The sequence below is a fragment of the Talpa occidentalis genome, unplaced genomic scaffold, assembly GCF_014898055.3.
Source record: "Talpa occidentalis isolate TD23 unplaced genomic scaffold, MPIMG_talOcc4v2.1 talOcc4.18, whole genome shotgun sequence".
NCBI lineage: Eukaryota > Metazoa > Chordata > Mammalia > Eulipotyphla > Talpidae > Talpa > Talpa occidentalis.
In genome coordinates this window covers 14688866-14714068 of record NW_023601851.1, presented here as the reverse complement: position 1 = coordinate 14714068, position 25203 = coordinate 14688866, and the positions used below count along the sequence as shown (strand labels likewise).

General features: G+C 51.4%; 1 long non-coding RNA gene across 6 annotated transcripts; it reads left to right on the top strand.

The window, feature by feature from the left end:
- Positions 1–651: 651 nt before the first annotated feature.
- LOC119250722 (uncharacterized) lies at positions 652–24654 on the top strand. Of its 6 annotated transcripts, none has more exons than XR_008552692.1 (4): positions 652–732; positions 7022–7209; positions 20708–20975; positions 23914–24070. It is a non-coding gene; the product is annotated as an uncharacterized LOC119250722 (long non-coding RNA). The 6 variants fall into 6 exon arrangements; XR_008552691.1 differs by lacking the exon at positions 652–732 and adding an exon at positions 1216–1450; XR_005126404.2 differs by lacking the exon at positions 652–732 and adding an exon at positions 24417–24654 and having other exon boundaries at positions 1506–7209; positions 23914–24006.
- Positions 24655–25203: the final 549 nt, after the last annotated feature.

Sequence of the window (25203 nt, the reverse complement as noted above, 5' to 3'; positions counted from 1 at the left end):
CTTCTCTCAACCTGATGAGACTGCTGTGTCAGTACACCAGGCAGAGTCGGGCCCTAGCTTAAGCTAGCAATAAAGCCTTTTTGCTTTTGCATCTCTGGCTCCGTGTAGTTTTTGGGAACCCCGGAAGGAGTTGAGGCGCCAACTCCTAACAACATGGTGCATGGAGAGAATGGGGTCTGAGGGTACAGAGTCCCATCTGGGAGCCTCCAAACCGGTTTCTCACTGGCGCCCAGAAAGGCAAAGCTACAACACAAGAAAGGCCTTCACATGGGTTTATTCAAGATGCTGTCCAGGGAGTGTGCCCTAAACACCCTCCTGGGGGTGCAGCTCCCCAAGCGCAGGGAGAGAGCAGAGTGAGAGGAACCCACTTCTCTGGCATCAAAACACTCTCCTCTTTTTCTTCGCCAAACAGACTCGGTTCCGGCGCGCCGGGCGGACTGCGAGGCCGCGCTCACATGGCCCCACCACCCAATATGTCCCTGAGCCCCACTGGGGGAGGACGCGCGCCCTGATGCTTCCGGACGCGCGGCGCGCGGGATTGTGGGAAATGTAGTCTCCTGAGGACACGCGGTTCCCGCCCAGGGCTCTGCCCAGGGGCGTCCTGCCTCGCCGCCCTCGTCTGCGCAGGCGCGGCCCCGCGTCCTCCCAGTCTTTCCGGGGCCCGGGGCCTCCGCGGTCGCTGCTCCCCCGCCGCGGGTTGCGAGCGGCCTTGTCGCCGAGGCTGGGCTTGGGGTGAGGCTGAGGGCCCGCGTGCGGGAGCGGGGGCGGGCGCGGCGGGGAGGCGCCGGGGGAGGCCTGAGGCGGGTGAGGGGGCCCGTGGCCCGGAACAGGCGCCAGGAGGGTCCGCGGGGGCGAGGCTGGGGGCGAGGGGAGCGGGGTCCCCGCCCTGGACACGGGCGAGCCCCCCGACGGCCGCCCCTCCGCGTTTCCGGGAGTTCCGTGCGCTGTGACGCCCTGGGACGGCTGTCGTGGGCTGCGGAACCCCCGCCACGTGCGCCCGCCCCGGGTGTGGCTTCCGCGGGTCCCCGAGCGTTTTCTCCCGGAGACCCCGAGCTCACCCTGGAGCACGCGCGCCGTTTCCCTCCGGACGCGGATGGGGCTGCGTTCCGGGGTCTCGCGTCCCTCGCGGCGTGGCCCGAGGACACGCGGGCTGCGGAGCTCCCGGCCCTGACCGGCCCGGCGGGTAAGAGTTTCCCGTTCTTTGTGCCCATTTATCGTGGCCGCCGCCCCGCCGCGTGCCTGCCCGTGACCCCGGGTCTCCCCAGGAGGACGGTGTCCCGGAGGCCAGACCCCTGGAAAAGTGCTTTTCCTCCCGTGCGTGTGCGCCCTCTTTCTCTGGGGGGACACCCCAGGCACATCCAGGGCATGGGCACCGGGGTGTACGAGGACATGAAGCCGGGCTCTCGGAACCACTCCTGGGAGTGTCCGTCCTGCCAAAGAAGTGCATAAGGTGCATCATTTCCTTTGAAATTGTGTCCAATTTTTTTAATTCATTTTTTTTAATTTTTTTAAGATTTATTTATTTGTTTGTTTATACATGCAAGCACTGGGTACAGTCAGAAGCGCGGGAGGGTGAGAGAATTCACCAGAGCCAGAGCAGGGAGCAGAGCAGGCAGAAGGACCGAAGTACACTGCTGAGGGGAGCAGCAGGCGGCAGGAGAGGTCTGTGCACCATGTGGGACCCTCCTCCGGTGGCCGGGGAGCAGCTGGGGATCGAATTGGGACCACAAAGGCCGCGGGCAGCTTCACAACCCAGCGCTCAACCGCTGCGCCACCGGGGAGGCCCATGCTTATTGATTTTTAATGTAGTCATCTGGACATGTACTTAATCATAAGTTGTCCCCCATCAGCATTAACCAATTCCTCCATTTTAAGGCTTTCTGTAACAGATGAGAACACTCAGGTGGTTGTCTACACAATGTTACATCACCAGCAGGCGCTGTTCTCGATAGCTTATATCTGAAATAGTTTTGACTGTTTTCAATAACTACACACTTTTTGTTCTCTTAGTAGCCCGGAATATTGAGTGCTTTCAAAATAATGCCGGAGTATTTTAAAGAATTTTGCAAAACACTTCATGGTATTGGTGCTTTGCCATCCATTTTTTTGTACCTAAACTATCTCTGGGGACCCTGAAGTGACACTAGACCCTCTTTTAGAGGTTCCTGCTATCGTCTGTTGTAACACTCTGCATGATCACAAGAAAAATATAAATTCTCACATGACTTCACATGCAGAAATTGTCTTGCCTCTCCTGTCTAGGGGCCTCCCCTTGGTTGGCCCTGGATAAAATCTCCATAGAGCTGACAATTGATAATACTTAGTTACTTCCATTAACTAATACTGTATTTCTGCCTTTGGTTTACCTGCAGCAATACAATTTTCAGGATCTTTGAAATACTACAGTATTGACCTTTTAGTGGCCTTCAAACATACATTGTCTTAGATTTGATATATATGTAATCCAACATGTAAGTACATTGAGACATCACTTAGGAATGACAGATTGGTTGCGGGGGGTGGGGGAAGTAGGTGTGTGTTTATATTACGTGCATTCTGGAGAGCAGGGTGTGTGTGTAGGGAAGCATTTTGTGATGTCACTGGCCTGGGCAGCAGTTGCTTATTTTTCAGAGAAGAGGCAATTACTTCTAAAATGGGGATGTTTGCAGGAAGTATCTGGCAGGATGGAGGCACCCTCTATTCCATTTCGGGGAAAATCAGGATAGCTCACACTGACATCTTTTAAGAATGATGTGGGGTCTCCCGGGTGGCACAAGAGATAAAGCACAGCACTATGAAGCTATCCACAGCCTCTGTAGCATGTGTTTGATCCCAGGCCACCAGGGAGAAACCCAGTTGGGGTGGCACACCTCTCCTGCCTTGCTTGCTGCTCCCCTCAGCAGTGTTTTCAGTCCATCTGCCTTTTGTGCTCCCTGCTCTGTCTCCCCTACCACAGAAAGGGGAATAGAACTGGCAGACTCACAAAATACACTGCTGAGGGGAGCAGCGGGCATGACAAGAGGGGTCTGCCATGCCTTGTGGGACCCTCGCAGGCCGGCCGGGATCGAACTGGTGCTGCAGAGCCTGCAGACAGCCTCAAGTGCGATGCTCAACAGTCTGCGCCACCAGGAGAGGCCCCCAAATCAGACTGCGGGTTCACAATGACTGGCGGCTCCCCTCTTGACTCCCCTCTTGGCTCCCCGTTGGCTAATTGCTTTGGCAACTATCAGTACAAACCACATCTGATAGAATGAAAGTCTCTCCGTAATTTGAGCAGAGGCCATGCCAGGGACTGTATTGGTTCAGGTTGTCCTAAATTGCCTTCTGAGTGGAAACAAGTTTTTTTCTAGCTGGCCTACGAGGCTGTGATTGAATAGGGAGGGAAACCAGTGACTCTATGTGTTTCATTTTTCTAAATTGTTGGTAATATAAGTTGGCATATTCCTCGGATTTTCATTTTAGGTTTCTCCATTTAGCCATGATACTTGGGAGGTTTCTCCCACGAGGCCTCTGAGCTCCATGTCTAAAACAAAAAATTCTCATTTGAGGCTGGGGTAGATAGAAAGAAAATAGACTTTTAGAGAAGCATGAAAAATATTTTAGTGTGTTTATTCCAGTTTATCTACTTCAACGCGTGTAGTAGGTAGATGAAGAAATGGGAGGAATAAAGCCCCAAATAGTTGACTTTTTAATACAAAACTCGCTGCGAGTGGGCTTGGAATACATGTTAGTGCTCCGTTGGTCCCAGTCTTAACCACTTGCAAAGCCTCGACTGTGAGACACAATAAGAAATGGTCTTCTTAAGCCCCCGTCAGCACTCTGCGGAAGGCTTTGTTTCAGCCCAGATGGTCAATAGCGCCCTTAGGTGTCTGGGCACATGCACTGACTGACCAGGGAAGAACTCCTGGTGATAATCCGGCGCCTTTCAGCTTTGTTTAAGATGTAGCAAGGAACCTGTGGGATGGAGGCAGCACTTTCTTGTTTTCACATCTAGTTCTGCTGTTCCCTGGTTTACTCTCTGCCACATGTGGTTCCTTCTAGTCTTGAAAATGTGGCTGATGCCACTGTTTGCTTTCACAGGGATCCCAAATTCCAAATCCTGAAGAAGGTGTAAGTTGGATGTTCTGGTATCCACTGGTGTCCAGTGTTTGGAAATGCACTGGGCTAGTTTGGAAAGTTTGGATTCTCTGAGCTTTCTTCTGGAGAGTCTGCAATCACTGCCAGTCTCTACACGATGGGAGAGGTGTTGCAGAGTCCTGCTACATTCCTTAGTCTGCCTGGCCTTCATTACCTGTATCAGGTGTATCTGGATACACCTGATAGAAAGTCCAGATAGACTTTCTGGTGTATCTGGACTTCAGGGGCAGCCTTGGCCCTCTCCAACTCAAGACAACTCCTCCCAAACACTTTATCTGCAGGGAGCCATTGAGGAACCCCCTGTGCGCCAACATTTTTTGATTTTTTTTTACTGTGTGCAGTGTTGTAGATCTGTGATTTCATTCATCTGTAAACCACGCTCAGCAGTGGCTATTGCTGGTCCCATTTTATACATGAGAAAATTGAGACTTGAAGGAAGAGCAGCTTGCCGAAAGTCCACAGCTATTAAGGAAAATGGACTCCAAAGCCTTTCCAGTAACCTGTTTACCTCCCTGGAAGGATTTGGGCCTCTGTCCTTCTCCTGGCAGGAAAGCATTCCCTGCGGACTCTGTAGGGGGCTGCCCTCCTGCCCTGTGGAGCAGCTGTGATAAGTGCTCACTGCAACCTGCATGGGGCTCTCTGCACTTCTGTCAACACCCTCCTGTTGAGCAGGAAGCCACACTCACATTCCTCCAGAAGGTTAGTGAGAGAGCTGCAAGCAGAAGTTGATTTTTCTTTCCCTTCCGAAACAAGTATCACTCAACTCCTTTAACAATTGACTTCCTAAGTTGACTTTGAGTGTAGGTGATGCAGCAAGCCCCAGACCTAGGATTTTCAAAATGTCCTTGGCCAGTTATTACCAATGACTGTCAAATGTGTTCTCGGTGGTCTGGGTGTATCCCATGGGAAAATGCCTTTTCTCAGGGAGTGGAGCTTTTACAGTTCATTTGTGACTTAGATTTTAGCTGTATGTTGAATTCATACCTTTCTCCGCTCTTAACTATCTTGTCTCATAGCAGAAGCTGTTGAATGTGGTCTGTGCTCGTACATTAGGTTTCTGATGTGATTGTCTTTATTCTGGTGGGTTGGGCTGGGAAGGGGTCGCTTCAGCCGTGGCCAGTGATATCCTGGGGAGTAAGTGAATCCATTGGCCCTGGATTCTGTCCAGTATATTCAGTTCCTTTATTTCACATCCTAGGGAGGTGACATGATGGTCAAGGTTACAGTACTTCTTAGTGGTACCTCTTGTCACCCAGATTTCTAAGTCACACTGCCCTCATACCAGGATTTTGGGGGCTCTCTGATAGGAGGAGGGAGGCTTAGAGATGAAGTGACTTGTCTGAGGTCCTGGCTGGTTGGTGTATGAGTTGCAGCTAGAACTCAAACCTGATAAGGACTGGAATGTAGCTAACTGAATGTTTAGCTACAGAATGTTTTTGTTGTATTTTAGCTGACTGAATGTTTTTAGAAACTCAATTATGTCTCCACTCTACCAAAAAAACTAGCTGTTTAAACTTTCCCATTGTGATTGTAAGGTGAACAGTTCTCTCTGATTTGTCTTATAGTAGGGGGAACAGGGACACCAATTCATGTGTTTACTTTTTGGATTTCCTGAGGCCAGCTCTCCTTAGGTTGCCCCCACCCCAATCCTAGATCCAGACCTATGGCTCCACTGCCTGAGGACTCTGCTCCACCCGCTGCCTCTGTTTTTCTACTGCAGAGGATGTGGAAGTGGGAGCTCATTAAACAAAAAAATCAGGAGTTCACCCTGCATTTCAGTTCCCTTTTGGAGCCAGGGTGGAGAGCAGAGAAAGAAAGGTGTGCTGCTCCACAATGTGGCTGAAGACTTTGCAGCCATTGGGCTGACCTCCCCCTGGGCAGGAAAGTGGACAGACAGGGAGTGCTCCCAATTTCAGGGGTGGCCCTCCTGAGTGGCTTCCAGCACTTGTTACAAGAACAGTGAAGACCTTCTGGGCAGCTGCAACAGGCGATAGGCTCGATGGCCTCACTGGATCTTGAGCTGAAGCCAGGACTGTGCTGAGTGACCCCAGTCAGTGAGCAGTGCAAAGCAGTGGCCTCCGAACCTTCCTCTTCCCCACATCCCAGTCTCTCTGTGCTGGAGTCCTGGACAGGGCACCGGAACATCTGGCTCAGTCAGGCTACTAAAGTGTTGCACTACTGAACACTCTTGAATCTGCTGCACCCTTTCTGTTTACACAGTGAGCAGAGTAATAGCAAGACTGTGCTACACGTGATGGCTCTGCACTTAGCTAGGCTGTCAGGCAGGCCAGGCTCTGCCCCATGGTGGCCTGCTGCCATTGTGTTTCCCTTCCTGTGCGGGTCTCTGCTGTCCCTGAAGCATCACCAGGACACCTTGGTGTCCTTCTGAATGTAATGACTTACTTGTAACTCTAGTCACATCCCAGGAAAAGAAACAAAAGCAGGGACCTGACCGCCTCCTTAGACCCTCTTTCTTGTTTAGGCAACCAAACATATTTAGAATTGGGCCCTGTGTCTAGCCCAGGGGAGGAAGAAGTTTCTAGCAGTTATGGCTTTTGTTTGCTGCCTGGTGCTTTCACAGAAATACTTCATTTTTTTAAACCAAAATTGCATTTGTTCAGTTGTCATTGTTGAGGATGTGTTTCTTGTGTTTTACAGACGTGAGTATATATATGTATGTACTTATATATATGTATGTATGTATGAAGAAAACCAAATGTATATGACAAGGTCAAGGCATGTATACTAGATATTTTGAAGTTATTTATCAAGGGGAAAGATGTGTGTTATAGAGTAAACAGAGTCTGTATTTTATATATAATGCGGATAGCAAGAATAGCATCCACATTATACACAAGTTTCGTTTCCTCTTTTATTATTAAAGGAAAAGAAAAGAGGACCATAAATTCAGCTGTTCCCAGGGTTGTGAAGGCCAGGACACCGTCGCGGGAGGGACTGCCCGGCCCTGGGGTATGCTCTGTGTTCAGGCCCAGTCCTACACTCCCCACCGGCTGGCTCTGCCTCCCCGGGGCTTCCTGCTCTCCCCCAAAGTCTGCATCGCTGGAGTGAAGGGTGAGAGTAACCAGTAAAGATTGACCAACAGAAGCGGTTCTGGCTCTTCTCCTGCTGGGTTGCCTCGGGGCTCTCCTTCGGGAGCCCGCGCCTTGTGGGTTGTGGACTCTGAGGCAGCGATGGGAGTGGGTCGGTGGTGGTATTTAGCGTGTGCGTGGGGTTCTTAGTGGGGAAAGGCTGTCCTAAGGCTAATTCCACACAGGCTTTGTGGACTCCACCCCCACCCCAGGTCAAAGCCAAAGACACTGGGAACTCCACATCCCATCACCACCCAAGGGAAGGTGGCTGGGAACTGAGGGTGGGGTTAAGCAGCCAGGTGGATATATAGCCAACCCGTGGGCTTTGGAGGGGTTCCCCGTTTTGGCTCTGGGCCAGCTCGCAGCGTCCTGCCTTTGGGTTTCCAGGTCGGCGGATCGGGTAGGACGCATTAAAGACTTTATTTCCCTATTTTCTCCCTGAGTTGTACATTTTCCTTATTTCCTTTTCCCTTGTAAGTAAATCTTTCATTAACCTTCTGTGTGTGCCTGTAGTGGAGTATTAATGGGTCCCTTTTAAGCACACGGGTGAGGACCCACAGCCAGGCAACCCGTTCAATATCAGGGCTGCCCTATAACAGGGTGGTGTGCGTATGTGACCATAGGTGCATGTAGTTCGTGTATGGTTGGTGTGTGTGTGTGTGTGTTTGTGTGCATGTGAGTGAAAAAGGCTGGTCCGCACAAGCCGATGACGGCACAGACTTTAGATGGGAGAAACAAGTTTTAAAATTATTTATTATTCTGATGACTAAGTGACTACCTCCACTGATCTCTAAAGGACTTTCCTAAGTTGTATCTGATTATTCATAAGAGCATCTTTGCTTCCCTCTTTCTTAGCAGTGTTGAAGGGTCACCATCTTCAGTGAGCTCAGGCAAATTGCTAATTGGCCTGATAGTGTAACAGGGTGATCCCCAGGAAAGGGGGAGGTTCCAGGTTCCCTGGCCCACCTAAGGGAGGGTGGAGCTGAGCAGGGAGAGAACAAGTTGCAGAGGAGACTGAGGAAGGAAGGAAGCAGAATGGAGACAGGAGACCTTGAGGAGGCACATGGAGTCTAGAAACACGTGAAGAAACTGCACTTGCCTTGTGGTCGTGGACGGGGTGACACAGATGTGGGTGAGACCCGTGGGAGGTGACAATGGCAGCTTTTATCTTGATGTTGATTTTGCTCTTTTCCTTCCAGGCTTGTCTGGTTGTTTCTGACCCTTTTCTGTGGGTCCCCACTGGAAGATGCTTTAGACTTGTGGCAGACTTTGGGGCCTTGTTCTGGGCCCATCCCATATGGATAGACTTTTACCCACGAGGGGACGGGTGACTGTGGGTGCTTCATTTAGAAACTAGATTCTTTGCCTTTCCTGTATTGTTTCCTAGTTTTATTAAAGTTCCTTCCCATTAAATTCTCATATGTTTTGTGTTGATGCAGCGGATGGCAGAACCCATTTAGAATAGGCAGGTTTGAGGGGTTTGGGCTGCTCCTCTCCCTGCCCTATAACAGTTAGACCGGCCTCCCTTTCCACCCTCTGCCGGCCTAGAGCGTGCACGCAGGCAGGTCTTCTGGTGCATAGTCTCCCTTCACTTCACAACAATGGAAAATTGGAAATAATGATACAAAGATGAAATCTTTTGTTGTGAGCCAGCCGCAGCCGTCTGGGTGTCAGGGGTTCCTGAAGGATGGGACGGCGGTGGCGCAATTGTAGAGAATGATAAGGGAGGGGGATGAGGAGACACAGACACTGGGTCAGGGTGCGGGCCTCGTCCTGCTGAGGGTCTCTGCAGCCCTTCATTTATGCATTTCAGGCAACCCGGGAGAGCACGTGAGCACAGGCATGAGGGAAGGGAACAGTCACATCTTTCCCAGAGCAGCAAGGGTTGATTGACCCTTTCGCAGAGGCTGTGACTGAAAGGTTTGGTACGGTAAAGACAAGGATAGCCAGGCTACATTTCTCAAAGGGAGGGAAAGTTCATTGCGCCCCGCGCAGACCTCGTGCACCCAAGGTGGGTGTCAGTGAAGCCGTGCACGTTGTTAGGGGGAAGCAGGGTTTTAAAGGGTGAGCAGGGGTCAGGTGGGAAGTTGGGCTCCTCTGGCAGGAAAAAGTTTGTTGGGCAGGGGGAGTCTTCTGGGGCAGGTAGAGGTTCTTTGTCTGAGAAGAGACTCTAGGGGGAGGGGGGAGTCTCACTGTCTGAGTCCTCCAGGCAGGTATCCGCATTCCTGCCCCCCAGGTGGGCTTCCTGGTAGGCTTCTGCATGGACCTTTCATACCAGCCTTTTGTTGATAGGAAAAGGGGTGAAGGTTCTCTCTTTGGCTACTTCTGGCTGAAAAGGGCGAAAATCAAGGGGGTGGCTCAGGCCTGGTGATGAGGGTCTTCTGCAGGGACGCGAGAATATGGGTGGAGAAGGAGTTGGTTAAAGGTGGTAGGAGACATTTCCCGAATGCGAGCCTGTGTGAATTTTAGGAGGTGAGGAGAGAAAAGAAAAAATAAGGTGATCATTAGTATTGGCCCCAAGAGTGGGAGGAGCCATGACACTAGGATTTTGAAACCTTGTCAGCGGAGAGTTGGAGTCCCCGGTTTTACTATTAATAACATTCTTCCCTGAGGAACAGGCAGGTACCCCCTTTATTAGCTGTTAACAAGTACAGAGCCCACCGGTTTTGGAGAGTGACCTGTGCCAGGGCGGTGAGCTGTCTTTGTAATGATGCTGAAGACACAGGTTTTTTTCTAAGGAGGTATCTATTCTTTCATGAAATTCCTGGGCAGAAATCAGGCTGTGTCCCAGGGCCCCACCTGCCATTCTTGCGGCTGCTATTGATGATGCCAGGCTAATTCCAACCATGATTGGGAGAAAGGCCGCCTGCTTAGTCCGATGTGGTGAGAATAACCAACCTAGCTCAGACCGTCCGTACAGAGCTAACTGTGGGACCGCGAGGGCTTGGATACGTGGGCCTGGAGTAGCAGAATTAATACACCGAGAGAGCGAGCCATTGCACTGTAACAGAGTGGTCCCCAGGAGAGGGAACCCTGCCCCACCCAAGGGAGGGTGGAGCTGAGCAGGAAGAGGAGAAGCTGCAGAAGAGACTGAGGAAGGAAGCAGGATGGAGCCAGAAGGAGGAGTGACATGGAGCCTAGAGACGTGAAGAAACTGCGCTTGTCTTTTGGTCGTGGACGGGGTGACACAGATGTGTGTGAGACCCGTGGGGAGGTGATAATGGCAGCTTTTATCTTGATGTTGATTTTGCTCTTTTCCTTCCGGGCTTGTCTGGTTGTTTCTGACCCTTTTCTGTGGGTCCCCACTGGAAGGTGCTTTAGACTTGTGGCAGGCTTTGGGACCTTGTTCTGGGCCAAACCCATATGGATGGACTTTTACCCACGAGGGGACGGGTAACTTTGGGTGCTTCATTTAGAAACTAGATTCTTTGCCTTATCTGTACTGTATTGTTTCCTAGTTTTATTAAAGTTCCTTTTCATTAAAGTCTCCTATGTTTTGTGTTGATGCAGCGAATGGCAGAACCCATTTAGAATAGGCAGGTTTGGGGGTTTGGGCTGTCCCTCTCCCTGTCCTACAACAGCACCTGAAAAAGTTTCCTTTTGCTGTTGTTCGGAGCACAGAAGTAACCGAAATGTTAGAAGCACAGGAATGAAAGCTGACAAGGGCATCAGTTTGCTAGCAGGGGTAGCTGTGATTGGAGTCCCATAGGGGGACTGAGAGTTGGGGAGTCTGGCAAGCAGCATCCGTTATCTTGGTGGTAGTGGTACTGAGATTAATTGGACCTCCTGCCAGTAGAGGCCTCTGAAGGGACGCACAGAGGAAACAAGAGGAGGTGTTAGTCCCACAAGAGTCATTTAGGAAGGTTATAGCTTTTTGGATTATATGAATCCAGGTTGAGGGTTGTCTCGGTCTTTTCTGATGCTGTTAGCTTATTTTATAGTATTTGTTCTGAATGGAGGATGTCCTGGGAGACTTGGACTGTGGCATTTTGTGTCGGGACATATTCCCTTGAGATGGACAGTGTTGCCACTGGATAGGAATGCCAGCCAGTGCACACTGTGGCTTGGACTCCCTGTACCCAACGTTAGTCCCAAGGATCTGAAATAGCAGAGCTAACTTGATTCATATTGAAGCCCGTATTATGACGGACCAGAGAGAACATTTGGCCTTTGTCTGGAAGGTGCACTGTGCATGACTGGTAAGGGCAACCCCCATATTCTCTATAGGTATTTTTGCAGTGATCTAAGGTTTGATGGTAAAGAAACAAAACAAGGCGTTCATAGGGTTAGTAATCGATGAAAGAGTTAGGGTGAGAGTGATGGGTGCTGTGCATCCGGCCTGTGGGCACTCCACAGTACCCACCTAGTGGGTGGTCTCAGTGGATCCTGAGACAAAGGTCTCCCTAACTTTGAATTTCCATACACAGGACACTGAGCTAAGGGAGATTTTGACAAGAAATGCACATCCTAGTAGGACCCAGGTTACGACATACATACTGTTTGTCTTCGGGGGCACGTTTGACCCCTGACAGATGGTGCCAGGAGGGGTGTCCCAGAAGTGTTACCGCTGTAGGCGTGGTGAGAATAACCGTGTGTGGGCCGGTCCACCGAGGCTGCAGTGGCTTTGGCTGAAGTGATTTGAGCAGGACTTGGTCTCCCGGATGCAGTGGTGGGGAAGGTTGGTTGAGGAGGTCGAGATCTGAGGCAGGACTGGGGAAGTACCGGTCTGCGTGTTCCTGGAGCAGTTGGCTGAGTAGGGAGAGGCCAATCATCCGGGTAGGTGTCCACGCAGTTGGTGAGCTGATTGATGGTAACGTGGCCTAGGCGGCCCTCTGCTGACCGCACGCATCTTCACAAGATCTGCCGTCTACAAACACAGGAGGCATCTGACAAAGGAGTCAGTCTGGAGGTTTGCATTTCGTCCAGGATTTTAGGACACGAATGAGTGGCAGAAGGGGCCAGAGACAGGCAGGAGAGTGGCTGGGTTGAGAGAATTAGACTGAGTGAGACTCACTAGAGGGTTTTTAATAAAGAGCACATGGAAGTCCTATGAGCGGGCAGGAGTGAGAGTGGAGAGCGAGCGGGGAGACAGGAGGGCCTGAAGGCGGTGTGGGGAATGCACTTGGGTGGGTCTTCCCAGAGTAAGTTTGAGGGATTCCTGGGTGAGTAGAGCTGCTGCCGCCAGGGCTCTAAGGCAGGGTTGCCAGCTCCTAATGGTGGGATCCATCTGCTTGGAGAGATAAGTGACAGGACGCAGGGCTGGCCCGAGAGGCTGGGAAAGGGCACCCGCCGCCTTACCCCGATGTTCGGCTGTGAATAGGAGCAAAGGCTTTTCTGGATCAGGAAGGGTAAGGACAGGTGCCTAAAGAATGAAATGTGTGACCCTGCGGACTTTCCGGGGGATTGGAAAGGTTTTTTAGGAGGCTTTTGCTTCGTCTTGCAGTGGCCTCGCTGGGAAAGCAAAATTAGGGATCCCATGACAGAAGAATCCAACCAAACCTAGCCAAGAAAGGATTTGTTTTGCCGATTCAGGGGAGGGAAGGTCCCGAATGGCCCATTTGTGGTCCACCGTCAGCTGTTTGGAGGAAGGAGTTAGTGGAAGACCCAGATAGACGCCTGTGGGAACTGAAAGTTGGGCTTTGAATGGGGAGACACAGTATCCTTTTGAGCACAGGAAGGTGAGGAGTTGTGCAGTGTGTTGCTGAGATAGTGGCAGAGAAGGACGGCAGAGGAGGAGGCCAGCGACATCCTGGAGGAGAGTGCGGGGTGGAGTATGACATGATGAGAGGTCATTAGCTCATGCCTGACCAGGCAGATGAGGTCTGTCCCGGAACCCCTGAGGCAGGACAGCTCAGGCCAGTTGTTGGGAGTTGTGTGTCCGGATTTTACCAAGTAAAAGCAAATAGTAAGTAACATGGAGGATTTAGAGGGATGGTAAAAAAATACTTTTGAGGTGAAGTACAGAGAAGTGTGTGGTAGAAGACGGTATATGAGACAGAAGGGTGTAGGGGTTCGCACTACGGGATGGATAGGCACCACCACTTCGTTAATGAGGCGAAGGTCTTGAACTAGGGGATAAGAATCATCAGGCTTTTCAATGGAGATAATGGGTGTATTACAGGGTGAGTTGACAGGAGTAAGGAGTCTCTTTCCCAGGAGTCGTTGGCTGATGGGTTTGAGACCCTGACGGTGAGTGAGGGAAATTGGAAACTGGGGGTGAGAGGGAAAAGAAGAGGGATCCTTAAGGCGAATAAGGACTGGGGTACGATGGGTGGCAACAATCAGGATAGAGATATTCCAGAACATGGGGTTGACAGTGGAAGGAGACAGTGGGTAGTCCTGAGAAGGATTAGGAGATGTTTGGAGCCGTGGGAGGATGAGAGCGGCGCTAGGGTGGTGGAACCATGAGAGAGTAGCCCTGAGTTTGGTCAGAAGATTGTGACCCAGGAGTGGTGTGGGGCAAGAAGGCATGACTTGAAGGCCTCCCTGGTGGCGCAGCGGTTGAGCGCTGTGTTGCGAAGCTGCCCGCGGCCTCTGCAGCGCCGGTTCGATCCCCGGCTGATCCCCGGCCACCAGAGGAGGGTCCCACATGGTGCGCAGACCTCTCCTGCCGCCCGCTGCTCCCCTCAGCAGTGTACTTCGGTCCTTCTGCCTGTTCAGCTCTCCGCTCTGGCTCTGGTGAATTCTCTCACCCTCCCACACTTCTGACTGTACCCAGTGCTTGTATAAACAAAACAAACAAATAAATAATACATGCCTCTTTAAAAAAAAAAAAAAGGCATAACTAGGAAAGAGCGGACCAGTGGTCCTGAGCTGAGAAGGAAGGCCGTCCACACCCATAACCCAGGCCTGAGAAGGATAAACTTGACCGGAATAAGAGGGGAGGACAGAGAAGCTAGCCCCCGTGTGAACCAGAAAGGAGATGGACTTACCTGCTACCTTGACCGTTACCCTGGGCTCCTCAAAGGTTAATTGGAGTTGATGAGTCCAGGCCTCTTCAGTCCTCAGCCGCCGAACCCAAGACTGCCGGTGGCAAGAGTTGCAGGGACTGGAAGGACTGGCCCACCACAGCCAGGTGTGGAGGGACAGTCACTTTTCCAGTGACCCTGGACGTTGCAGATGAGGCACGGTCCTGGCGAAGGGCGGGGGGTGGGGCACTGTCTGGACCAGTGGCCTTCTCAGCCACATTTGAAGCAGGCTTAGGCAGCCGTTGGTTGGGGCGCATGGGGCCCATTGTCATTCTCTGTCGGGCAGCAGGCGCTGCGGTCGTTGGAGGAGCAGGGCCTGGTGGTCTCAAGGCAGCTACTGGGGCCTGAGCTTGAAGCTCAGCCTTCTGGCGACTATGGAGTTCCCTCTCTGCCCTGTCCCGTTCCTCCCGGTTGTTAAATATCGTAAAGGCCATGTTCAGCAGATCCCGGATAGGGGTTTGAGGACCATCCTCAGCCTTTGGAAGTCAGGAGGGTTTTTTGAGGCAGACGGGGTAATCTTTCTGAGCTTATGAAAGTTTATAGGTTGGAGACCGGCTAGGGGACAGGTCAGAGGTCAGGGTGGAAGAGAAGAGAACATGTAATTATGACATGTATGGTCATAGGCTTGGGTAAGATAATGAAATTTTTAGGTGTAGGTAGTCGGATCGTTTGTGAAAGAGCCAAGACGCTTTTCAAGTTGGGAGAGATCAGACAGAGAAAGGAACTTGGACTCTAACTCTTCCTCCAGTTTCCACTCACTTCCCTGCGGGGAGGGAGAAGAGGATCAGCAGGGAGAGGGTGTGGCGGCTGGGAGGTGAAAATAAAGGGGGGGAGGGGCTGGATTGTGGAGCTGGAGGAGGTGAAGACTGAGAATCTACAGGATCAGAGAATGCAGAAGAGGGTCTGGAGAGGGCGAAGAGAGAGAGGAGTCTCAAGACTTAGAAAGTGGGGCAGGTTTGCAGGAAGGAGGGAAGGGGTGGGGCGCAAGAGAAAGCCAGCCTGGCCCTACGGATCTCTGACCATGTTCCATTGCGGGGACAGTATTTTTGAGGTCTGTGAGGACCGAGAAGTCAAAAGTGCCATGTTTGGGCCAGTGGGAACCGTTGTCCAACTGATACTGAGGCCACGTAGTGTTGCAGTGAAAGACGAGACGCTTAGGGCGTTAGACAAGACACTTAGGGCGTTATGTGGCCTAAGTCCCAAGGGACCGAGGTTTGAGAGAAGGCATCCCGGTGGAGTGGCTGGAATTTGGCTTGGAATTTGCAGATCCCATGACTAAGTGAGGAAGGGAGAGCACTTAGTCAAAGTGTTATAGGACAGGGAGAGGGGCAGCCCAAACCCCGCACACCTGCCTATTCTAAATGGGTTCTGCCATCCGCCGCATCAGCACAAAACATAGGAGACTTTAATGGGATGGAACTTTAATACAATTAGGAAACAATACAGGAAAGGCAAAGAATCTAGTTTCTAAATCAAGCACCCAAAGTGACCCGTCCCCTCGTGGGTAAAATTCCATCCAAAGGGAATTGGCCCAGAGAAAGGCCCCAAAGCCTGCCACGGTCTAAAGCACCTTCCAGTGGGGACCCAAAGAAAAGGAGCAGAAACAACCAGACAAGTCTGGAGGGAAAAGAGCAAAATCAATATCAAGACAAAAACCACCATGGTCACCTCACCACGGGTCTCACCCACATCTGTGTCACCCTGTCCACGACCAAAGGACAAGTGCAGTTTCTTCACGTGTCTCTAGGCTCCATGTGCCTTCTCCAGGTCTCCTGGCTCCATCCTGCTTCCTTCCTTCCTCAGTCTCTTCTGCAACTTCTTCTCTCCCTGCTCAGCTCCACCTTCCCTTGGGTGGGGCAGGGAACCTGGAACCTCCCCCTTTCCTGGGGACCACCCAGTTACAAAAGGTCAAAGTACCAACTGCTCTACAGTAAAATGTGATGATGAATTTTGTCCATTGGGGTGGCCTGGAAGGCAGCCCTTGATGGAAGACTCCACTGTCCCAAGTTTTAGATCCAATGCAGGAGCTCGTCGTTCCTTCCCAAATCTGGATTTTTTTGTGATGTTGGTTTCTCTCAAATTAGGCCCATTTCTTGTTTTGGAGACCAGGAATTATATTTTAGATCAGTGTTGCTTCCATAGTTTGGGGGCACTTGCTTAATTAGAATGCATGCATTATACTACAAGTCATTCAGGTTTTTGTTTCCTGGTCAAAGAGAAGTCTGTGTCCTGCCATGCCCATGTATCCCCCACCCTCTCCTGCTGCACACAGAGAAGGGACAACCAGTTTCCAGTTTTACTTCCTGCTGCTTTTCTCCTATGCCTTTTTAGCACCTGGTGTGACAAGTCTGTGTGGTTCCATATGAAAAATGACATGACTGCAGTAGTTGTCATGAGAATGAATTACACATATACGAAGTATGTCAAATTTTGTGTAGAAATGAAGAAAAAATCACTTCACCTCATTCCAAGTAGTAGGCTCCCACTTTATTAGCCCATGTTTACCTTAATCTCACCAAAGCAGAGAAGATCCCTCTGCCTAGATATACCTGGGCCATCTCTACATTTGGCAGCTGCAGTGGCCCCTGCCAGAAGACTGAGAATTCTAGACAACAGATGACAAAGATGTCATTTCTCAGAGTTTGGGCTAAGTCACAACCAGGTAGATGTGGTACGGTGTGTGTGACCAAAACGTCTAAATTCTACAGAAATGCTGATGCACAACATTCAGAGTCCTTTGTCATGTTTATTCAAGTTCAGGCTTCTTGAACACTCTCTGAGTCTACATCTCCTGGGTGAATTCCTGTGAGGTGACTTGACCTGTGACTGCTTCTGCAGCAGGGATGTGGCCCAGCCAAGGCTGTGCAAAATGAGATCACCATATCGAAGTTGGTGTTTGGACTTCCTCTGAATGGCATCCTAATTCTGGAAACACATTTCTCTCCTGATTTTACTCGAGTTCTGTCTTCTTTTGAACCAACCAAACGCTCCCTTCAGCCTTGAGTGAAAATGAAACACTAAAAAATGTTAGGAGCACTTCTTAAGCAATTACAGATTAATTCATTTCTTGATCAATATTTGTGCTCAAATTTGATGGGGGTTCCACTCCAGAATTATGTTCTAGAACATCTATGTATGTAAGTCCCATTGTCTCTGATCTGTGCATACTGGCCATCAATGCTTTGGAAGAAGGACATACTGGACAATTTTCTTGTCTTTTTTTTTTTTTAAAGAGGCATGTTTTATTTATTTGTTTATTTATTTGTTTGTTTGTTTATACAAGCACTGGGTACAGTCAGAAGCGCGGGAGGGTGAGAGAATTCACCAGAGCCAGAGCAGGGAGCAGAGCAGGCAGAAGGACCGAAGTACACTGCTGAGGGGAGCAGCGGGCGGCAGGAGAGGTCTACACACCATGTGAGACCCTCGTCTGGTGGCCGGGGAACAGCCGGGGATCGAACCTGCGCAGCAGATGCCGCGGGCAGCTTCACAACCCAGCGCTCAACCGCTGCACCACTGGGGAAGCCCTTAATTTTTTTTTAATAGAGGCATGTTTTATTTGTTTGTTTGTTTTGTTTATACAAGCACTGGGTACAGTCAAGGGCAGGAGAATGAGAGAATTCACCAGAGCCAGAGCGGGGAGAAGAGCTGGAAGAAGGACCGAAGTACACTGCTGAGGGTAGCAGCGGGCGGCAGGAGAGGTCGGCGCGCCATGTGGGACCCTCCGCCAGTGGCTGGGGAGCAGTCGGGGATCGAACTGGCACTGCAGAGGCCACAGGCAGCTTCACAACCCAACGCTCACCCCCTGCGCCACTGGGGAGGCCCATACTGGACAATTTTCAAGAACGCCAAGGGGTCCTTAGTAACAGCAGCTGATAGGGCCTATGTCCACAAAGCCTGCGGGCGCTTAGCAGTCCTCAGTCTTGAATTCCTCCAAGTTCTAATATCCTTTCAGAGCACACTGAGGGGTGGAAATCAGACAAGGGGTATCTGAGACTGCCTTGGATCTGGTGAATCACTCGGGACCCCAACATCAAGGACCAGCAGGAACAGTAGCTAAAGAGATTATTGGTGGGAACAAGACCTGTGACCCACTCTTTCTAGGTCTTCTGAGACTGCCCACCTGGAACATGGGCGTTCACAGGGGAGCCTGGAAAAGTCAGTCAATCTTCAATGTGCTCGGCTAAGGAATCTGGACTTGACATTTAGGTTTCCTCAGGCACCAAAGAGTATCTGGGAAGAGCAGCTGTGAATCAGTCTGGCTCTGAAGTGCTAGAACTATATGCATTAGAGAAGAAGCAAGTGGGATGGAAGGGATGAGAAAAGAGGATCACTGGAGGTGATGGGAGGCAGCATGGACGCTAGAGGGAAGGAGCTGACCTGGAGTCCATGTCAAGGGTAAATGGATCAGGGGGAGACAGATGAAAGGCACATCTAAGACATGTAAGATTCAGGCAATAAGTAAGCATTACATGAGTTGTCTGGAATATGGTTCCTCTGTGGCTGACAGGCCTTTATCTGTGTTCTGAGAACAGCTTGTATGAGGGGGATGGCACATGAGAAGGAATGAGGGAGGAATTCTTCTGGGAACTTTCAAAAGTCTGGCTGATTCACTTCTAGAGCTCATCAAAGCTATCAAGCTGTTGGCGTTTGCTAGAAGAATTTTAATACCAACCGTACATGGAGTGCCACATGCCCCGGGTAGACCTGGGATCACATCCTCCCTTTTAGTTGCTTTCCTGTTGTGTTTTTCCCAAACCTGTGGTCTTAAAGTATTCGTCGCCTGCCACATCATCCTTTCTATCAGTCCCCTAACCCAGGCCCCTGCCCACACTTCCCCTCGGGCATCAGTCATGAAGGCTCTTCTGTGTAGGCAGCCTCTTGTCTCCTCTCAGCTCTCAGGTGCCCTGCCTCCAGGCCTCACTCGGCACCAGAGCATTTCTTTTTTCTTTCAGTAGTCCCCCTAGCTCTCCCACCGCCACATCACCCATGAACCATAACTGTGTTTTCCTCTCCTGTCTCGCCCCCCTCACTCTCCTTCCTTTGCTGTGCACCTCAGCTCTGTGGTCAGTTTGCTAGTTTTGTCTTTTTCTTGATTGATTTTTTTTTTTTTTTGGTTTCTCTATATTCCACATATCAGTGAGACCGTCCGCTATTTATCTTCTTCCTTCTGACTACATCGGCTAGTGTAGCCTTCCAGCTCCATCCTTGTTACCGAAGATGGCGAGAGTTTGTCTTTCTTGATCCCTGAGTAACATTTCATCCTGTGCCACTGCACTGGAGCATTTATGAAGAACATCCCTGGGAAGAGCCCAGCAGGAGTGGACCTGCCTCAGCTGTGTCAGTCTTTGGTCTCAGCTGTCCTGAGACTCCCTGCTCTCTCCTCAGACCTCTCCGGGGTCTTCCCTCTCACCAGCTGGCCTGTGACCTCCAAGTGTGTCCCCCACTTGTTTATAGTGACTTCTTGCTTTCATTCATTGTAACAGGCCTCGGACATGGGCCTCTGGACCTGTTTTTCTGGACATTTCTGTACATTAGTATCCTCCTCTTTGCATGAGCAAGTGAAGGCAGCCCTCTTTATTCTATCACTTGGTCTCACCCTTCCCAGCCTGCTCTGCGGGAGGCTGCACCTCCCATGCTGTCTCTTGACATCGTCGGGGCATTAGGAGAGACTCTGAGAAGCGGGGTCCCTGTGCTCCCCTGAAGAGGGAAAGTTGTACTTCCCAGAAGAGGGGAGTTCTTGCACCTCCCAAAGAAGATCTGAACTAGGGAGTCTCCATGGCAAAGCCTGCTGAAGCTCTCCTCTTTGTTCCTAGTTAATGCTGAAGTAAGTTAGCTATTCATTGGCCTGTGAAAACCTAAATCGGACCCAGGTGACAATTGGCTTATTGTTCTTACACATGAACTGTCACAAAAGAAGTAAAAATTGTTAAAGATATAGTTAGGAAAGAAAGGTTTTGACCCTGAGAACTCTGGAGAACAAGCTGCCCTGAACCAGCTGTGCTTGGAAATCATAGCCTAGCCCGGGGGGTACCTGTTTGCAGCAACAGCACATCTCCTGGTGTATGCGAAAAGTTAACAGTGTGCAGGTTGTGTGGAGGTTCGGTATTTCTAGTTGAAAGTTAGATTTCTGTCGAACTAAACAGTATTAATGAGTTACTTTAGATCACTTTGAAGTAATTGATAATGGGCTAGAGGAATTGAGTACTAGGGAATGGGTTGATTTTAGTAATATAGCATAACAATGGACTTCATGTCCACTCAGAAATTAGGAAGGCTTGACAGGGTGATTGATTGTTACTGAACATTGTACTGTCTTAGAAAATGGATTACGTTAGAAAAAGAGTTGTACCTAAGGGAGTCATTGTCCCTGTAGATTTTCTTAATCAGATTAAGGAAGTGTCCTTTTGTAGTATGAGATCAAGAGGGTCTTTGTATGTTCATGAGAAAATATGTAATGATTGTCTCTGTTCTGCTTTGATGCTTATACTGATATCATCTCACCACTGGCCTTAGGTATAAAAAAAGACCTGCTGAGACCCTCAGGAGGAGGTACTTGCATGAGAGACGGTGTCTGTGTCTTCCTCACTCCTACCTGGCTCCACTTCCCCTCAGCCCTCCGAAAAATTTCATCAAGGCGGTCCTCTCCTGCTGCAATCCCTGACACGACATCTAGTTGGAATTGGTCTCCAACCTGTGAAGATTCCCCACCTTGAACATTCCCTGTTCACTGAACTCAGCCCTTTATCCTTCAATTAGACGGGAGTATGGAATCAGGGAAGAGGTAAAATGCATCTTGATTTTCCCTAATTCTAACTGAAATTTGGCATTTTATTTAATGGTGGCATCAAATTACAGTTGTAGTAGCAGTGTCTGTGATTGTCCTGCCAGCAGAACCACATGTATTTCAGCTCTCATGATTGGTTTTGCTTTTACAGTTGACTGGCCTGGAATCTCTTCTTACCCCTTTGGCTTGGCCCAGCCCCTCAGCGCCTGAGGTGGTTTGGGATCCCTGGCTTCCCACCATCAGGAAGGTGGTGATTTTGTCCTGGGCACTAGGTGGCGCCAGAGATCTTTCCTAGTGTCCTTCCAGAACTGCGGGGTTTTTTCCGTGGGCCTCGGGGAATAGAGTGGGGGGATGGGGTTTTGGAGTGCGAGGTCCTGGGTTCACTCTGGGAAATGTTTCCCAGACCCTGTTTGAGCAGCACCCGGGGTTTCCCAGGTTGCTTCTCCACGAGACAGAGACGTTAGTTGTGTTTACAGGGCTGGTTTCTCAGGGAAAGGGAAGGGGACAGGTTTGCTTAGAGAGGCCTGCGCGGTTGCAGCGGGCGGCCTTGAGGAGAGCGGCCTCCGCCTAGGAGATCAGTGGAGACGTCCTGGCAGGTACAGTCCACCAGCCAGGAGGCTGCTGCCCCACAGAGGTGAGAGCTGGTGAGAAGAAGCTCCTGGGTGGTCCCGGGCGGGCTGGGGACGGCTGCCCCGGGCCTGTGCGGAGCCTGCCCTGCCACAGTCCCTTTCTCCTTGAGGCTCACTCCTCCGTGGAGCGGCTGCTTGTTGCGAATGTTGGGCAACAGGCAGCACTAGAAAGGACCAGAGATCCTGGGGTGGGCCAGTCTCCACATCCTTCCCCTCAGGGCTGTGCCCCACTCCCTAGAGCATCGGATCCTGCTCGCCTCTCCTGCCTCGTGACAAGGCGCTGGCACCTGAGGGTCCATCCTCCACAGCTGGGTTAATGGTCATGTGCATTTCCTCCATCCCCACCTCCTTGTGTGAGTCAGGTTTTGGCCTTGGGGCACATCCTTTCCAGTCTTTCCATTCTTGTCCTCCATCATCCCCCCATGACCATATCCAGCCCAAAATCTTTTGGGGAGTTGAAGGGAGGATGTCCATTTTCCGTAGCTGCTTCCTGCTGGAGTGGGATGTAGAGCTGGCCCTACCTCCAAGGGCCCGGGAGATGGTCTCCCTGACACGAGTCCCTGAGCTGTCTGTTGGTGGTTCTGGAAGGAGGCGAGGGGGGGCATCTGGAGTGCATGGGTGGGGCATCTGGACAGGCTGTTCCTCTTGTACGGGTGAGCTGTTTGTTGGGAGGAGGAGTTTAAACTTGAGGCGCTCCCCCTAGGTTAGAAGAAATAAATTTGAGTAGGAGATTGTGTATGTTAAAGATTTAAAAAGGAGAATGAGAAGTACAGCAGCAACTAAGGGCCCTCGGTCACAGGTGAAGTTGTAACGGGGATCCCAGAAAGGGGGAGGTTCCAGGTTCCCTGCCCACCCAAGGGAGAGTGGAGCTGAGCAGGGAGAGAAGAAGCTGCAGAGGAGACTGAGGAAGGAAGGAAGCAGGATGGCAGAACCTGTTTAGAGCAGGCAGGTTTGCGGGGTCTGGGCTGCCCCTCTCCCTGCCCTGTAGCAAAGTCATGGGGACAGCCGCTGAGTGGTAGGCTTAGTAACAAGAGGAACAGTAGTAAAATGGCAAGTTTTGGGGTTGTGACATGAGAGTACATTTCACCAGGGAAGCGACCCATTTTTAGAGTGCTGTTAGACTAAAAAGAATGTCGGTGGTATATTTGTTCCTAGCAGAGGAGCTGTTCTAAATCCCGTGTGTCCCTAGTTAGGGCAACACCCACCCGGGGAGCCCTGAAATGCTGGAGTAAGGCACATTGCCAGGAACTCTGCGGGAGGGTTGGCTTGCTGTGTGTGCAGAGTCGCAAGGCCAGTGAAAACTACTGGTTTCTTAGTTTAGTTAGGGACAGTGTTGATAGCATGATCACTGGGAGGCTAGTCAGACTCTCAGGAAAGTTGGGTGAGATTTAAAGTCAAGTTAGAGTGAGGACCGCAGTCCACCTTTTTATTTATTTATCTATTTGTTTATTCTTTAAAGATTTATTTATTTTTATACAAGAACTGGGGTACAGGCCAGATGCTTGGGAGGGTGAGAGGATTCACCGGAGACAGAGTGGGGAGCAGAACAGGCAGACTGACTGAAATACACTGCTGAGGGGAGCAGCGGGGAGACAGGAGAGGTCTGCTGTACACCTGGGTATCTCCCTGGCCGGGGATCCAACCTGCGCTGCAGTGGCCATGGACAGCCCCATAGCCTGCGTCCCAACCCTTGTCCCACCAGGGAGGCGCCATAAAATGATTTTTTAAATATTTATTTATGCATACATGATCTGAGGTACAGGCCAGAGATGCAGGGGGTGAGAGGATCCACCAGAGAGAGTGGGGATGAGAACAGCAGATTGACTGAAATACACTGCTGAGGGGAGCAGCGGACGAGACAGGAGAGGTCTGCTGCACCATGTGGGTTTCTCCCTGACTTGCAGGGATTGAACCCGTGCTGCAGAGGCTGCGGATTACTTCATGGTGCGGCCCTCAACCGCCTGCGTCACCAGGGAGGCCCCATAAAAAGATTTTTAAAGACGTTTTCCGACGTTGGCCTTGGTCCATCCTTCTCGCGCTGTTTCCAAGATCTGTGGCTCAAAAACAGTTTCCATCAGAGCCCTGGGGCAGGAAGGGGTGCCCTGAAAATTCAGTCTGCCCTTTGAGCCCCACTGCCCGTGACGCTTCGCTGAGGGCACGCTGCAGTTCACCCCACCTTGCATGCAGCAGCCAGGCCACCGGGGCTAACCTTCGTTCAGTGGGGAGGAGCAATGTGTCTTCAGAGCTGTTCGGTAACTTCTGCTAACTGGGAAAATGTCCATCCTTCGCTCTCATTGTTTAAACAGCTTCTCTCTGTCTTGGCCAGAAGATGGCGCGGGGGCTCCAAGTGCTGCTCCCAGTGGCGTTAGAAGAAAATCTTGTGGGAGAGAAATTGCTGGGTAAGTGCAGAGGAGCCTCCACCCAGCCCTGTGATGCGCACAAACCGGGAAGGAATTTCGAATAGTGGGGTGTCAGGTGTCTCGTCCCCACACACATCTCTTCTCCAGGGAGAGACGAGCAGACTCCGGGTGGGTCCTTGGACCACAGTGGGTGCCTCCCTTGGGGCAGGGAAGGCTCTGGGGGACAGCAACCGGGGAAGGTCGGGGGTGCCAGCTCCGATCAGGGGAGATGGACCTGCAGACCCCTGTGATTTCCCTTCTCCCTGGGGCAGTCCCGGGCAGGGAGATTCAGCTCCTGCTTTCAGGGGTGTGGAGTCGGTGTTCATGACCCAGCTTTTTCTCAAGGGCCTGTCCTGCACTGAATCTAGGGCCACAGCGGCATGTGGGGGGACTATTCTTCTCCCTTGCAGGTGGAGGGGTGCACGGAGGTGCCACCTGCTGGGGTCTCCCCTTCCGCTTTCCCGTGGACATCCCTGGCCAGCTGGAGACTCCCGTGCAGAAGCCACCCTCTTGGGCAGGTGTTTGCCCCAGGGATGTCCCCACAGTGGGTCTGGGGATCACTGCAGCATGGGCAGGAATGAAAGAGGCCGGGGGGGGACAGAGACCCCTCGTGGCTCAGGCCCCTTGTTGGGGCAGGTCCGTTCCAGGACAGACATGCATGGAGATGGCGGAGACCCCGACAGCAAGTCCCCAAAAATTCTGTAGCCTGAGGCAAGTCAGGTGTGTCCGCTCCCCCACAGCCCCTGGGGGGACTTGCAGAGAGGATGCCGCAGGCGGTGCCCAAAGCTGGGGTCATCACTGTAGGGGTCAAGGGACTGACCTGCAGGCCCGGGAGGCTTTGGTCCTTGGAAACTGTTTAACCCTGTCCTTCTCCTCTCCCTTGCACACCAACCCTTTGTTTTCCACAGCAGGGCTTTCACGTGAGGGGTGTGTTTGCCCGCACGCAACAGATGGCAGTGCCAGTGGAGGGTGCGCAGGGTCTGGGTCTCAGGGTGCCTCTGGGTCTGCAACACTGCCACCTGCTGCTGCCGCGCGTCTTCCCTTCCTTGTCTCCCTCGGCTTTCCCTCCTCTCGCTCCTGGGTAATGCCTTTAAGGTCCCTTTCTCTCTGCTCATTGGGGGCCTCGCCCTGGATTCCCCAGCACGTGTTGAGGACTCCCACCTGGGTCAACCCTTCCGTTTGGGTTGTCCTGAAGCA